Raw genomic sequence first — 11181 nt, 5'->3', positions numbered from 1 at the left:
TAAGTCGCTTCAGTCATGTCTGACTCTCTGCAACCCCATAGATGGCAGCTCTCCAGGCTCCGCCATCCCTGGGATTCTCCAGGCAAGAATGCTGGAGTGGGTTGCCATTTCCTTCTCCAATGTATGAAAGTGAAAAGTGAAAGTGAAGTTGCTCAGTCATGTCTGACTCTTCATGACCCCATGGACTGCAGCCTACCAGGCTCCTCTGTCCATGGGATTTTCCAGGCAAGAGTACTGGAGTGGGTTACCATTGCCTTCTCCCATAGTAACATGGGTCCTACCTAAAATACCTCCCCTGCCAAAGCAGCATAGATCCTGCCCTGAAATACCCCTTCCCTCCACCTGCCTGAGAGCATTTCTTTCCCTCAGATAACTTCTATACCAGTCCCAACAGGAAGCCTTCTAAGGTTTCTGTATAATGCCAGCCCACTATGGCCACCCGTGTTCTGCATCTTCAGCCCTAACTTTCTGGTTGGAGAAACAGCCTTTTTCACTTGTTCTCCATTGTTGGGGATGACATGTTTAAGATCATTTAAAAATCAAAATGGAGGAACTGTGATTCAGACATGTAAAATGGAGCTGGTGGCCATTGCGGATGTGGTTTCAGACACATTCCTGCATCAATTCCTGAATTTTCTGAACTATATCTAATTCAAGGATGTCACCAGCTATTTTCAAAACATCTGGTAGCAGCTGCCAGCTGCAATCTTATGGTCTCCAGGTCTATGCTTGTAACTATACAACCATTTTGGGCACCAACCAATCCCTGCTTAACAAGCACCTTTCTTGCCAGCTCCAGTCCTAATTCTTGACAAACAACTTACGTAAATTTTATAGGTTTTGTGTACACAAGCCTCCTCTATTTTGTGGTCCTGTGGAACATAATTCAGGTGCTTCTTGAATCTGTGTCTCCTGGGCTATAGTCCTCGCTTTGGCTCAAATGAAACTCTCTTCTGTCCCTTATTATAGATTGTTTATTGACTATTTGCATCAACATTAGTTCTATCCATTTCATGCGATAACAGTCAGGGATCTCAGACTCTATCATCTTTGTATCCTCCAAACAAAATGAGAGTGATGGATTGTGTACTGAGCATCTGCTATGTTCTTAATCCTCATAGATGATCTTGTGAAGAGTCTTCTCTTCCCCATTTCATAGGTGGGAGAAGCCAGCTCAGAGAAGGGCAGTCACCTGCCTAAAGTCTAAACACTTAGGGTTCTCTGGTTTTCTGCTCACCATGCCTCGTTGGGTAGCATTTAGTGAAAGAAATGTTAACTTTTTTCTGCTGGAGAGAAATTTGCATTATTTTGTAAGTTTCCGAACAGAAGATTCTCAGCTGTGAACTGAGGTCTGTGGACAGTGGCATGCAGGGAAGGATGAGGAAGGTAGAGGCCCACAGAAGGGTACAGTCTCTGTCTCCAGTTAGGAGCTCCCAGCTCCTCTTCTGTCAAAAGGAGCCTTAGATGCAATCCTAGATGGGCTTCTGCCTTTCATCTCCTTGGCATAGGGCCAGATTCTGGCTTCCAGAAGAGCCTGGGAATCGAGTAAGCTCCTTCACGAGGAACAGGTATTGCTGAGTCAGCTTGGCTGCGCACTGTCTGCTGTAGAAGAACAGATACATGACTCCCAAGATGCATCCCAGGGTGAGAGTGCCCATCCTCTTCTGACCTCCAGAGTAAAACTCCCAAAGGCTCAGGGCCTGTCATCATGACTCAGCGCCACGGGACCTCCCTCTGGGGTTTCTGTTTTTAAGAGTTTAAAGTGTATGAAAGTGCTGTGAAATGGAAAAAGAGCAACACAGATACTGATGAAGAAAGTTGAGGCTTGAAACTATAGAATTCCTAGAAGAAGACATAAGGGAAAATCTTCAGAACATTGGTTTTGGCAGTGATTTCATGGGTATGACACTGAAAACACAGGCAATGAAATAAAAATATACATTAAACTAAAAGGCTTCTGCAGAGCAAAGGAAACAACAGGGTCAAAAGGCATTCCAGAATGGGAGAAAGTATTGTATGTCTGAGATGGGGTTAATATCCAAAATATGTAATGAACTCCTACTACCCGATAGCAAAAACCCAAATAACCTTTTTAAAAAATGGGCAAAGGACTTGAACAGAGGTTTCTGAAAAGAAGACATACAAACAGCCAACAGCAATATGAAAAGGTGCTCAATACTACCAATCATCAGGGACATACACACCAAAACCACAACAAGATGTCATACCTCATACCTGTTAGGATGGCCATTATCAAACAAAGTATGGCAAGAATATAAAGAAACTGGAACTATGTGCACAGTTCCTGGGAATGTAAAATGGTGCAACAGTTAGGGAAAATAGCATGGAGGTTCCTAAAAAGATTAAAAATAGAACTAACTATCCAGCAATCCCACTTATAGGTATTTATCGGAAAGAATTGAAACCAGGATCTTAAAAAGATGTCTACACCCATGTTCATTTCAGCATTATGTACAGTAGCCAAAGGTAGAAACAACTAAATGTCCATTGACAGATAAATGGATAAAGAAAACATGGTACACACAATGGAATATTATTATATATACAATGGAATATTACTCAGTCATAAAAAGATGGATAAACCTTGAGGACATTATGCTATGTGAAACAAACCAGTCACAGAATGACAAATACTACATATGTGAGATATTTAGAGTGGTCAACCTCATAGAAACAGAGTCCAGAAGAGGCAGTGAGGAGGTGAGGGGGCGAAGCCTGGAGGCCAGGTAAGCTCTTTTAATAACACAGGTGAGAAAATATGAGAGCTGGTGGTGGATGAGGTTAGAAATCACTGGATATTGAAGGCAAAGCCCACAGAATATTGTGATGGGTTGATGGTAGGAGGGCACCACAGAAAGAGGGGAGTCAAAGGTGACTCCCTGATTTTGAGCCTGGAGAGTTGAAAGGATGAAATGAAAGGATGGAGAAGACCAAAGGGCAGGCAGGCTCAGTTCTTATAAACCAAATCATTGGTCAACTCCTTTAGTCAGTTGCCACATAAAGTGAATTTTAACTGCACAAATAATACACATTCCCCTTGTAAAATGAAGACACCTGAGCCCACCCTGGTCTTCTCTCCACTTTTATAGATTTAGCTACTGTTATTAGTTTGATATGTCTGCTCCCAGATCCTTTGCTAAATGTTTACGTACCTACAGATATTCCCTCGGAAAATATCGTTTTGTGAGCTCTGGGAGGAAAGAAGCTTTACATAAATATATCACTCTGCAACATGCTGTTTTTATTCAATCATATAAATTGGAGATGAGTTCATATTTGTATTTGGGGATCTACCTCATTTGTTTTCATGGCTGCATAATATATGTTCATTTCAGTTCAGTCACTCAGTCGTGTCTGACTCTTTGTGACCCCATGGACTGCAGCACGCCAGGCTTCCCTGTCCATCACCAACTCGAGCTTGCTCAAACTCATGTCCATTGAGTCGGTTAGAGAACTATAAAGGAATAGTGAATTCATTTGAAAGTAGAGAAAACTTTTGCAAGGTGTATCAGTCAGGGTTCTTCAGAGAATCAAAATACATTTATACACAGAGAGAGAGGAAGAGGGAGAGAGAGAAAGATTGAGAGGAGTGTGGGGAACAGGCAGGGAAGCTGCCTCATTTATTGCAGAAGGCAGAAACAGGATTTCAGAGAGCAACGAGTTGTTTTTTAGGAAATGAGACAACAGAGATGGGATTTCCCCATGCTGTCCTCCACTCAATGTTTGCGAAAGCGTATTACTTACTAACTTAGGAGACTTGAATGGTTTCAGCAGTGAAAGTGAATAATTTTATAGACTCATAAACTCATGGATTCCTGCCACTGGCAGTTTAATGCCATTATTGGTGGTTTACTGCCCTGGGTTAATGGAGACTTCGGTTCCACGTGGGGTGGAAGGCAGAGGCCTGGAGAGGCAGGCAAGTTCTCACTCAAGGGATACTCCTTAAGGAATGTGATCATGGTGTTTGGGAGAAGGTGGGTCACTTTCAGTGTTTGGGATAATCTCAGAGATAATCTTTAAACAGATAAACCAAGGTCCCCAGCAAGTGCCTTATGCCAGAATGAGGCCCATGAACCATAAGCGCTGGAAGGTCCAGTGCTTCTGGTTCTTCTGACTCAAGTTGTTCATGTTGCAGATGAGGAAGCAGGACAACTTGATTTGTAGAGCTCAAGTGTGAGGTCCTGTATTTTGTTCTGAAAACTGAATTGTATAAGCAGAGGATTGGGAATTTTTAGTTTAGCATCAGTTTGGTGGCTCAGATGGTCAAGAATTTGCCTACAATGCAGAATACCTAGGTTCAATCCCTGGATTGGGAAGATCCTCTGGAGAAGGGAATGCCAACCCACTCCAGGATTCTTGCTTGGAGAATCCCATGGACAGAGGAGCCTGGAGGGCTACAGTCCATGGGGTTGCTAAGAGTTGGACATGACTGAAATGACTAACTTTCACTTTCAATTTATATTTAAAAGTCTTGGGGGGAAAGTTGATAAAAGCTTTGTGTGAGTTGGTACTAAGATATGGTTATGAAAAATGAATGTGCTATATTTAAAGATATTCATCACATTTATAAAATAAAATTAATATGTGTTCATGGTAAGGAATTTGAAAAACATTAAAAAGTATGAAAAGTCAGAAATCACCCATAAAATTCATCATCTCTACTATATAAAGACAATAACTGTAACTATTTTGTGCATATGTATATATCAAAAATATAAGCAATCATATTGCATCTACAACTCTGTATTGCACTTCTTAAAGTTAGTTTTTGAGATAATTGTATTTCTTACACATGCAGTTTTAAGAAATAATGCAGAGATCCCATGTACCCTCCAGCAAATTTTCCCCAGTGGTAACATCTTGAAGAACTATAATATCATGTCACAATCAGCATATTAACCTTTATAGTTCACTGATATTATTAATACTACCCCTTTTACTTGTACATATGTGTGTGGTTACATCTCTACAATTTTATCACGTGTGTAGATCCATGTATCCACGACCAACTTGAAGACCCAGAATAGTTCCATTACCACAAGGATCTCTTATCTGACCCTTTAATAATCTCACCGCCTTCCTCTCATACTCCTTCACTCATTTCTGACCCCTGGCAACCACTAATCTGTTCTCCCTGTCTAAATTTTGTTTTTTCAAAAATTTTAAATAAATGGAATCATACCTGCCTTTTGGTGTATATGTATGCATATATAACGTTTTAGAATTGTTTTCTTCCACTCAGCATAATTTTCTTGAGATCTGTCTACTTGTTGTGTATCACTAATTCACTTCTCTTTATTGTTGAGCACTATTCTGTAGTATGGTTATACCAGTTTGTTTAACTAGAGGAAGTCAGGTAGGTTGGTCATGCTGCCTGTTGACTTTGTTTGTTTTAGCCTCTACCAAAAAGAGTTGAAGAACATCTGGGTTGTTTCCAGTTTGGGGCAATTAAGGAAAGCTGCTATGAGCATTTATCTACAGGCTTTTATGTGAAGATATGCTTTCATTTCTCTGGGATAAATGCTCTAGAGTGTGGTGACTGGGTTATATAGTAATTGTGTGTTTAATTTATAAGAGACTGCCTGAAAATTTTTTTGTAGTGTGAATCACACTTTTAAAAAGCTTTTACTTGAAGGATAATTGCTTTACAATATTTTTTTATTATTATTTTTTAGCTGCACCACATGGCATGCCAGATCTTAGTTCCCCGACCAGGGATCAAACCTGTGCCCACTGCAGTGGAAGCATGGAGTCCTAACCACTGGGAAGTCCCCAAATCACACATTTTTGACAGGTAGTATGAATATTTCTCTAAGTAATGAAATATACTTTGGGGAAAAAAAAGATTTAAAATAATGACCTGATATTGCTTGGGATGGATTAGCATAACTTATTTCAGTTTTTCCCTGAAATAAGTTTTTTGGTTGTTTCAGATTTCTCTTTCCTTGTAGAAATCATGAAGAGATGCCTGCCTGTGCAGTTGGTGTGAAAAACAGGTCAGTTGGAACTTTTCTTGTCATGCCCAAGGATAAGCAGGTTCTGAAAGGCTGATTCGTGCTAACTTCACTGCACAGGGATCTGAGGGAGATATCAGAATGCCACATTTATTGTCATTCAATAAAAAACACAACTATTGCACACACACAGACTGTGCATGCCACACTGGTATCAACGACAGCCCCTTTGGCCTACGTTGGAAGACTAGCATAATTGGAAGCTCCTTTTCAGTTCACCAGAAGAAAGACTCCAGAACGCTACAACTCTTCCTGTGGTCAAATGCCAGGGTAATCAGATGGACCTCTGGTGAGCTTGGACCTTGGAAAGGGTAGGTTACCTCTAATGGCCCAATTTTCGTGGTCTAGTCTTAGTCTTGTCATAGGACAGAACTCAGGATGCCTGCTGGACAAGATGCACTTGAGGGCTTCAGTGGACTCTGCCCTTGGTCACTCACTTGATCTCTGTGTTGTTGTTGTTTAGTCACTAAGTCATGTCTGACTCTTTTTGACCCTCTGGACTGTAGCCCGCCGGGCTCCTTTGTCCATGGGATTTCCCAGGCAAGAATACTGGAGCAGGTTGCCATTGCCCTCCCCAGGGGATCTTCCTGACCCAGGGATTGAACCTGTGTCTCCTACACTGCAGGAAGATTCTTTTACCACTGAGCCAGCAGGGAAGTCCCTGATTTCTGTGAGTCTGAGTGCAAAACCTTTTCTGATGGACAGACAACACTCTTTTGTGAATTGATATGCTCAGTCAAGTACTGAGAGCCAGTAGCTTCTCTCTCTCTTTCCACTAACTTTGTTTCTTTGGTTTCTGATCCATCTTGGGCTGGTTCTGCAGTTCAGCACTCGGTGGAAATGCAGTTTCCTCATCTCTAAGTTCTTGGGGGACACCTCACTGCAGCCTTTAAGTACTTACAACTTCCATCATTATAAATAACTTCCATTATTACAAATAACTTGTGCTCTTACAAACAACCCATTCTACCTGAATCTTGTTTTTGTAAAAATTATTCTTAAGGGAAATTTTGGAAGCAATAGCCACTGAGTTCAAGAGTATGAACATTTTGGAGGGGAGTTGACTTATAGATTATAAGATGACTTATAATGTCATCCCTAGAAAATTAGCTCAATCTGGAGCTTGGTGAGAATGTACACTTAATTTTATGTTGATCAACACCAGGCAGTAGATTTTTCAATGGAAATTTGGTAAGGGAAAATAACATCTATTTTAATTTATGTCACTGATTTTCAGTGGAGTTGAACATCAATGTGCAAACAGGTCATGCCAGGCCACTTCCAGTTTTCAGAAGAGCCCAGGACTTTTTATGACACTGATCACAGTAAGAAAATATTTCTCTGCTGAAGACAATGGCAATGGAAGCTCTGTACTGAGCATGTAACTTGGAGTCCCAGGCAGTACAGTCACGTGGACTTCATTCATTCATTAATTCAACAAATAGCTCTTGGGCACCTCCTTTCAAGGGACGACGCTAGGCACTGGAGGATCAACAAACACACTCTCTGCTCCCAGGAGTTTATAATCAAGGAAATGAGACAGACAGTTACAAAGCAATGTGATAAGCACAAACAGGGTGCTAGGCCAAGGGAACAGAGAGAGGCAAACACCAAGAGCAGCCGGAGCGGTGAGGGCCAGGGATGACTAGGCTGAGTCTTAAAGGATAGGCGTTCAAGGGAGTAACCACAGGCAGAACAGGCAAAGGATGGGGGTGACAAGAAATATTAGAAGTTGTAGATTAAACAAAAAGCAGCCCAGAGCATCAGGATCAGAAGTAAGGGCAGGAAGGACTTCCCTGGCAGGCCAGTGGTTAAGACTCTGTGCTACCAATGCAAGGGGCACAGATTTGATTCCTAGTTGGGGGTCTAAGATCTCACATGCCTTCCACCATGTCTAAAAAGACGTATGGGTAGGAAGTGAAATTCTAAGATAATCCCAGAAACTTAAAGAGCTCCAGAGCTCTCACACCTTTGACCTGTTACCTGTGGTACCCAGGGTTAAACTGACTGATCCCTGTCCCAGGTAGAGTGCTCCAGCCATGAAAGAGACCCTGTGTGGTTAGTCTGAGCTCTAATACTCTTCAGGAGGGGGACATAATTGTTCTCACTTAGCCACGCGGCCTGTCTCACAAGCTGACTAATTCAGTGATGCTGCTGTGAGCACTGGAGGACTTGGAATCAGAAACATCAACCTGAGAACTTGAATAAATCATTTAGGCTCCCTAAACCTCAGTTTTTTATTTCCAAGATGAGAAGAAAAAGACTTCATAGGGCTGAATGAGGTTCAGATGAAATTAGTCAGTCAGTTCAGTCGCTCAGTCGTGTCCAACTCTTTGTGACCCCATGGACTGTGTGCTGTCCATCACCAACTCCTAAAGCTTGCTCAAACTCATGTCCATCGAGTCAGCGATGCCATCCAATCATCTCATCCTCTGTCATCCCCTTCTCCTCCTGCCTTCAATCTTTCTCAGCATCGGGCTCTTTTCCAATGAGTCAGTTCTTGCTTGGATGGTGCCTGAGAATCTGCATTTGGACCAATTTCCGAGGGATTTGTGGGAACACATATGTCTGAGACTCACTTATTTCATGGAAATGGAGCCTAGAAGGGGTCACCTGCCAATCAACAGAGCTTCCAAGCACAAGTGACTATTTTAAGTGTAATAGTAATAGTAATAAGTCAGACACTATCTTAGGCAGTGGGGCTATGCATCCATGCTTAGCCATTCAGTCATATCTGACTCTTTGCGACTCCATGAACTATAGCCAGCCAGGCACCCCTGTCCATGGGATTTTTTCCAGGCAAGAATACTGGAATGGGTAGCCATTTCCTCTTCCAGGGATCTTCCTAACCCAGGTATCGAACCTGATTCTCTTGCATTGTGTGCTTTACCACTGAGCCATTGGGAAAGCCCCAGTGGGGCTAAAGTAGCAAACAATTAAGACAAAAATCTCTGTTTTCATGCTGCTTTTATTTTCAAGGGGGACAGGGGACAGATAATAAATAAGTAAAATATCTAGTATGTCAGGTGGTGATATGTGCTATGGAGAAAGATATAGCTGGGCGAAAGGGCTAGGAGTTCTGGAGGTGATAGCACTGCTATTTTGTACAGGATAGTCAGACTTTTCTGACAAGGTGACATTAGTGCAAATGTGCATAGCTTCCTTCCTGTGTTTGCTCAAATGAGCCATCCATATGGGTATCTGGGAGAAGGCATTTCTGGTAGAGGAAAGAGCTCCTACTAAGGCCCAGAGGAGCTGTCTTTTGTTGATCATAAAACCAATCTTAGTTGGTTTTATAGACTCTGGTCTGAAACTGCCATGGCAGTTGGAGGTGAGCGGGGTGGGGGAGATGAGGGCTGTGGCTTCTGGTGCCTGTAAAAAGGGGAATCTAACTCGAAACTTTCCTGTAGCAGGAGGTATTGGTATTGGCTACTTGTCAGAATTTCCCAAGTTCCCTTTTGAAAACCTGAGATCCCAGTCAAAGTATTAATAGGATTTGCCCCAGTTCTCCTAGTAATCACAGAGGTGACTCTTGTTGCCTGCCCCGTGTGGCAAACCTGTTTGCTTGGGGGACACTAACACCGGTGGAGACAGGTAAAGCGGGCAGAGAGGAACAAGTCTCTACCTTGTCTTGCCATGGGTTTTACGCCTTGTTATCTTTTCAAGTTTCTCTACTGCAGATCAGAATGCCTTTGGGGCTCAATTTCCATGTAAGAAGATTGGAGGATCTGGGCAGAGTGGCAGTAATGATTCTGAGTAGTACTTTGACAAATACAGTAAGTCCCTGGCATACGAATGAGTTACGTTCTAAGAGCATGTTTGTAAGTCTAATTTGCTGGTAAGTCCAACAGAGTTACCCTAGGTACCCACTAACACAATTGGCTATACAGTACTGCACTTATAATAGGTTTATAATATTTTTCACACAAATAATACACAAAAAATAAACACAAAAAATAAAGAAAACATTTGTAATCCAACAGTACAGTACCTTGAAAAGTACAGTAGTACAGTACAATAGCTGGCATACAGGGGCTGGCATCAAGTGAAAGGGCAAAAAATGAAGATACTGTACTGTTATACTCTATACAGTACTGTAAAGTACACAAAACCACAACTATTTGTAGAGGATGCACACATATGACAATGTATGCCAGACACATGAACTAACACATGATTGGACATGTGAATACACGTTTGTATCTTTGAAAGCTTGCAACTTGAAGATTCGTATGCAGGGGACTTACTGTACAGAAAGCCATACCATTAGAGAGAAGGGAACATACCTTGCAGTTTACTGATGGGTTGTTTACTGTGCTAAGCATTTTACATACGTTATCTTATTACATTTTCATTATTACTCTGGAAGGTAGGTGGAAAGTGGGGGTCAAAGATATTGAATATTTCCCTGCTTATATGCACTTTATAAAAATGTCAAACAAAAAAGCAGTAAAAATTAGGAAGTAAAAGTCCCTTGGACTCTCACCTGGGAGAGGAAACAACTACAAGCGGTTAGTGTGTGATCTTCCTGAATTTGTAAAATGTACACAAAAGCGCGTATCTCTCCCCCACTCCTTTCCTCAAGAAACTGGGATCATATTATACATTCTGTTCTGAAACTTGCCTTTTTTTTTTCTTTTCTGGTAACAGTGTGCTTTGATTGTCTTGCGGTGTTGATAAATCTTATTAATGAAAGTAGGTTTGGGGGGGAGGTTAGAGCTCCCTGATAACACACCTGGTTGTGTGATTTCACACACGTTACTTTGCCTCCAGGACTACAGTTTCCCCCATTTGTAAAATGAGGGCAGGCAGAGCACAGAGGATCCGGCGCTGTAATGTCAACGATCAGGGCATCTCAGCCCCCCGCCCGCCTCGTGACTATCTGGGATAATCTCCAAGGTCCAGCTCTACTTGACTTGGACGGCAGCCGCCCCTTTCAATAACTCAGATGACACAGCCGCCGCCGGCGCTGCCAGTAAAACCCAGCTAGCAGGGCTGCTTTCATTCGCTCTTTGAGCTGGGTGATAGTGACGGGAGCAGCTGGGCGGGTCCGGGGGCGGGGCGGGGGCGGGGCCATAGACGCGCGGCGCGCAATGCGTGCGCGCTGGTAGGCCGGCCTCGGCGTGACGGACTCGGCGCTCGCTCC

The 11181-nt window shown here is 42.5% G+C and overlaps 1 long non-coding RNA gene across 1 annotated transcript; it reads right to left on the bottom strand.

Annotated features, from left to right (window-relative positions):
* Positions 1-960: 960 nt before the first annotated feature.
* On the bottom strand, positions 961-11064 carry LOC145523177 (uncharacterized). The gene is made up of 4 exons (XR_014066405.1): positions 10771-11064; positions 5882-6099; positions 2236-2305; positions 961-1775 (listed from the first exon to the last, which is right to left on the bottom strand). It is a non-coding gene; the product is annotated as an uncharacterized LOC145523177 (long non-coding RNA).
* Positions 11065-11181: the final 117 nt, after the last annotated feature.

Source organism: Giraffa tippelskirchi, chromosome 10 (genome assembly GCF_054371585.1).
Source record: "Giraffa tippelskirchi isolate mGirTip1 chromosome 10, T2T-mGirTip1v1.2.pri, whole genome shotgun sequence".
NCBI classification, from domain to species: domain Eukaryota; kingdom Metazoa; phylum Chordata; class Mammalia; order Artiodactyla; family Giraffidae; genus Giraffa; species Giraffa tippelskirchi.
The sequence above is the reverse complement of the archived record's forward strand: the minus strand, read 5'-3'. Positions and strand labels throughout refer to the sequence as shown.